General features: G+C 32.3%; 1 long non-coding RNA gene across 1 annotated transcript; it reads right to left on the bottom strand.

Moving 5' to 3' along the window:
- Positions 1–275: 275 nt before the first annotated feature.
- LOC137714849 (uncharacterized) lies at positions 276–1,173 on the bottom strand. The gene is made up of 3 exons (XR_011065471.1): positions 1,036–1,173; positions 831–893; positions 276–640 (listed from the first exon to the last, which is right to left on the bottom strand). It is a non-coding gene; the product is annotated as an uncharacterized lncRNA (long non-coding RNA).
- Positions 1,174–6,000: the final 4,827 nt, after the last annotated feature.

Raw genomic sequence — 6,000 nt, 5'->3', positions numbered from 1 at the left:
TTTTTTTTTTCTTTTTTTTTTTAATTTATAGGTAAGTTAGTTATTCTTTTCTGATACGTTGTGAAAGTAAGTTAATTGTTCAATCATGTTATTATCCTTTTTCATTACTCGGGTATATTTTCCTGGGCTGTCAATATATATACAAGACACACCAGGCCTAAGCCCTCTTATAAGTTTGCATCGTATCATCCTTCAGTAAGATTTTGCTATTTTATTAAATTGAAAGGAAAAAAACATATTTATAAGACGCTGTTATGAAATACTTCTAACTTCATCACTGCATAAAACACTTAACAATTGATTATTTATTATACATGTCTGCAAACTAAAGCAGCTACAGTAACCAAATTTCCATAAACACAAACATCTAAGAAAAGAGGGAGAGAAGACAATCCATCGTACAGAGTCCACACCACACAGCTTATCTCTTAATTAAAAAGCGTAAATTATATTTAATCAACCAGTAGAGCCAGGCTTTCTTGTTGTAGCTTTTGCATCTCCGTTACTTTGCTTGCCATCGTTCTGATCAGTCTTTGAGCTGCTGTTTTCATCAGAAACATTCTGCTCTCTCGATGTCTTCGTCCCATTGATTTTCCCACCGTCCCCTTTGCTGATCTCTGGCGTGCTTTTAGCTCCACATCTTATGATAAGAAAACAATAAGTATTTAATCAAAAAGCTAGAGACAAAGTATACTATCTTTACCAAGGAAATATCAAATTAAATAGCAATATATATATATATATATATATATATATATATATATATGTTGTCCAATATAAACAATGTAATACTAATCTTATGCATGCAAATTATGATGAAACCACCATACATTATGGAGCGACTAATATTCCTCCTGTTGGCGTGCATATGGTCGTGATGCGTGATCTGCAGCCTGCATATATATATATAGTCCACTTCAATCATATATATGATATAATTGGTAACACAATCAACAAATTAACTAGCGATTTCTATTTATTTCAAATATATAAAGATAATTAAACAAACAAATTAAGTTACATTCGATCACTTACATATTCAAGGGTCGATGACGGTAGGACTCGCAACTGGGAATTTGGACGATGTTGGTTTTTGGCAGGACGATGAATCCATGCGCAGTTAGAGCCATGATCTCAGTAATTCAGAGTGATCAGTTTACTAACTGCGTATGGGTTTCTTAGTGAGACCAAAAAAAGTCCGAGGTTTATATAGAGTGAGAAATGAGAATGCATGGCAACTTGTACTATTATAAAATTATTAAAGCTTTGATTCTGCATTATTTTCCCCCTTTTCTCTTTTGATCCCTATAGGCTATAGTGACATAAGAGATAAGGGGTATTATAGTCTTTGTCCATTATTGAGTTGGGTTATACATAAAGAAGTGTTATTAGCATTTCAAAAATCTCATTCAACACTTTCTTTCTTAATATAGAAAGTTTGGATTATAAAATGATATTTTTGGAGTGCTAATAACAATTCCTTTATACATATTACCCGTCAAAGTCTTTGGACGCGTATTTTGAAATGGATCGAATATCTATGCGACCATATATTACATTTAATTGACTCAAATAAAGAGCGAGTGAGTCAATATCGAAAACTTAGTGATCGCCTGATAGTGAGCAAAAAATTATCTTTTTTTTTTTTTTTTTGCTATATAGGACTTATAATCATTAAGGGTAATGATAGGGGGATTAAATTTCTAAATTAAATTTTGCAAACTAAATGATGAGGTTGTTGATGATTGAATTATTACTTAGATGTTGATTAACATGCTTATTTTTATTAGTAACATATTATTTAGTTTATAAATTTAATTTAAAATTTTAATTTAAAATTTTCAAATGCTCCTTGTAGTAATGGTCTTCCCGCTTTATTTTAGTCTATTTTTCTTTGGGCATTCAAAGGGAAGGATCGAGGTGGGCTTTACCTAAAAAAATCATGGTTATGAAACACTGATCAATACCCTCTTCAATAAATGTAGCTCTTATACTCGGTGGTTATACACTCGATTCAAATTAAATTTCTCTTTGTCTAGACTGTCTTGTCTTTTAGACTTATATAAACTCTAATTAAATACTAAAACATAAAGCCAAAAAGTTATTAGAATGCGAATATCTGACTTGAAACTCAATTGACAATATAAAAAATAGTTTGACTTTCTATAAATTCATGTAAAATATTTTAATTTTTTGACGTGAGACATTCTTCACTCGCAATAACATTATTTCTAGACATAAGTATGACACGAGAAATGAACAGACTAGCTTTGATACCATATACTGAAAAGAATTACCCAAAAACTTATTTTATCAAATACTATTCAGTGTGATAGAGATATTTTGTCCCGATATTTAGCGAGTCCTTGTTCTTAATTGGCTTCGTCTAATAATCTCGGTCTTTCCAGCTTCTATAAAAGAAAGCTTACTAATTTGTGAAGGAAATTGAGAAATGGTGCTTCACGGGGTGCATGGGTGTCCACTGCCCTCCCGATATTGACTCTGGCTGCCTTTCGCTATTTTGTTTTGTTTGAGTCAAATTTCTTTGATGGACATCTAACACAAATAAAGAGTGACTTTGACCGTTGGTTTGATCTTAATTTTCTAGGGCTCGTATGTGTTCTACCTTTTTTGTTAAGTTATTAGCAATAATTAGGGGCCTTCCACATTGTTTCAGGTTTTTAATTGAATCATTGTCCCTGCAATGATGAAGATAAACCCCATTTCTCTAAAATATGTAGGGAAAATAAGGGTCTAATTATTATACTAAATTATAGAAAATTCCAAAATCATCATGAGGCTAATAAGTGAACATGAAAATTAGGATAGAAATCTAAAATTGGTTGAGGAAAAAAGCATTCTCTGATAATTATACTCTAAATTATAAGACTCTGGTGGATTAAGATGCGTTGAACTCTTTCATACTATAAACTAAATGTAAAAAATCACACATCAATTTTGAGAATAAATGACTTACCTAAAACTCTCTTCTTTTAACAATTATGCAAGATGACTCTCTCTATCTAAAAAAAGTCGAGGTGTCTCTTTTAAAAGAATGTGATCACTCTGAAAAGTAAGAGAGAACAGCCATAATAAACATATTTTAACATTTGATTTGTAAAAATGATCAATCTTTAATAACGAAGACATATTGATCATATATTGACAACGCAACAATGACATAACTACAACAGAATGATTTATATTGATGATATAATAAACACTAATCAATTCAGAAGTCAAAATATGTTTATAGTAAGTAATTGCCAGAAGTAAAAAGTTTCATCTATTCACTAGAATTTCATGCTTGGTGCTACGCATCTCTTTCGTAAAAAAAAATACTCTTTCTAATTTCTATTCAATTATAAATTTAATATCGGAATATAATATTATATTTCCATAAAAATCTAGAGGTGGTTTTCCCACTTATTATTATTATTATTATTATTATTATTATTATTATCAAACAAGATTACTTACATTCAAAACTAGTACAAGGTCCAAAAAGAGCAAGCAAAACAACAACTTATAAAGTAAAAAACCCAAGCAAAAAGAGAGCTGCAATCCAAGATACAAACTTAGGCCCAAAGGCTGCAAAACAAACAACAAAAAAACCCTAATGTCAAGCAGCATAAACCAAATCGCAACTGCCGTTACTTCCTCAGAGGAAGCTAAACTCCAAACCAAGAAAGTAGACACCGAATTTAAGTCCCCTTCACGAATTCTTGTAGATATATACACACAAAATATCTTATGGATAAAAAGTGAAGCTAAGGAAGTAGATAAAATACCCTTCAATTTCAGAAATCGCATTATTAGGTTGAAATCACCATAAGCATAGTCACCCTTTTGGTTGGTTTCTTTTTGGCCATTTCTTGTGAAGATTTATCATCCAAAGGAAGCATGATTCACGTGGGATGTAAAGAGATTCATACATCTTCCTCTTTTTCAGAAGCAAAGAACATGTAGGCCCAAAAGGAATTCAAGCTAGCTGGCATGGGGAAGTATTATTGTATGCTTGTTACTGGTTAGTGGGAGGAATAAATTATAGGGGGTACTATACTATGCTGACCAGGACACGCATTCTGCTCGTTATTTCTTTTTTATTCTTAAGCTGCGTTTGTTGCACATATTATGTTTAAGTGGATTGTTTGAGTAAATTGGCTGAGAATAGATTAAACTGAATTAACTTAGTAAATTGTTTGGTATATACTGTTTTCTCTTTCTTTAGAATCATTTCTGAGCAAGAGCGTTAGATGCAACTGCCAATGACCCCAACACCAAAAGGGTCCCAAATTAAACATGCAAATGTTTTTTCTTTATTTTTTCCATTCTCTACATATATCTTAGTCTCTCTCAAATATTTCTTAGAAATACATTTGGTTCTTGAAAGTTTGTAAATATCATTTTATTTTAGCGAAACTACTACGTTTGATAAAGGACATATAGAGAAACAAATCTATCCATGCTCTTTTTTTAATATTAAACAATATGTCGAAAAGAACCCATTATAACTTTTCAATTACTAAAAACTCAAGAACAACCCTTCCCAATTATTTAGATTGTACACAAAATGGAAAGGCTAGTAGTCACACATGCATATCTTGTTGAGAGTATCATATAACTCATATTGACAAATGTTAGCTTGTGAGTGGTTAGATTATAAGTGAATTGGATTGGTCAGCTCAATAGGTTTTGTTTGTAAGTTTGTTAGAGCACCTCCAAGGGACTCCTAACACTTTTGAGGACTCATTTAGGAACTCGAAAGGAATATACTTGTCCCTAAAAGATATTAACTCCAACGAGAGTGTCCTTGTAGTATAATCCTTAAATTTAGGCAGTAAAAGATTAAAAAAATCATTATCAATTTTGCGGTCATTGATCTAAACAGTAAAAAACAAAACAAAACCAGAAAGTTATCAGGACCATTGATTTCACATCAATAAACAAAAGAAAAAAAAAAGTGAGACCCATGCATGCAGCTACGCATCAGCACATCAGTATGGAGTAGTTGCACGTGGGTACACCAAGTTTTCTACTCAAAATGCCCACTGGATTTCAATTACACACAGATTTCATTCCTCTTTTCTTCTCCGTTTTCTATTCATTTCTCAATTGCTGCAATGTAATTAATATCCCACAATATTGGAGATGAAAGTCTTGTATTAAAATTCCTAAATGATCTTAGCCCTCTCCGTCACTTGCCAAATTTGTATGCGATTTGATGTAACATGTTTTGACATGGTACAAGAGTATCACAAATCATAATCTACCATATATATGATACAAGAAGAAGCAAGGTTTTCAGTTAACGAATTGAAACGATAATAATAAGTTCAAGAAGAAATTATGATAAGTACGCAATTAAGCTGCTAACAAATCACATTCAGCCATGCTTTGCTAGACCGCCAGCCACCATATTACAACAGCGGTATTAATATCTGTAGCTAATTTAATTAACAAACTAATAGCCCTGCATTATTAATTAATCAGTGGCATCAGTAGTCTTGGTTGTATTGTTAACTTCATCAGCAATAACATTTCCTCCATTTGTTTTCTCATCTACTCCGTTCAAACTACTGCTGAGGCTGACCTGATCACTTCTCAAACTCCTGTTACTGCTTCTGAGTACCCGGTTGGTTTGCGGAGGGTTCCCTCTACTGAGCTCTCGTCTTCTAGGCGTTGCAGCACATCTTCTGATCAACCAAAGAATTAATACTGTTAGTAATTAATTAAACTTAACTTAATGCAAGATTGGTAAGTACATAATTAAAGATTGAAAGAAGAGAACGAGTATAGAGTAAAGGAAGAGATTAACTCACATTATGACAATCTTATTTTCCAGTCTGCAGGGCTTGGAATTAATGGGCATTTGAAGCATGGTTTTTGGCATGAAGCTATTTATGACAAGAGCCATGGTGACCGAAAAATGAAGAAACTTTTCTGTGATTAACAGCTGAAACTGCTCAATAAATCGGAGCTTAATGGCCACTTGTGAGT

Source organism: Pyrus communis, chromosome 14 (assembly GCF_963583255.1).
Source record: "Pyrus communis chromosome 14, drPyrComm1.1, whole genome shotgun sequence".
NCBI lineage: Eukaryota > Viridiplantae > Streptophyta > Magnoliopsida > Rosales > Rosaceae > Pyrus > Pyrus communis.
This window is presented reverse-complemented; position numbering and strand designations above follow the sequence as displayed.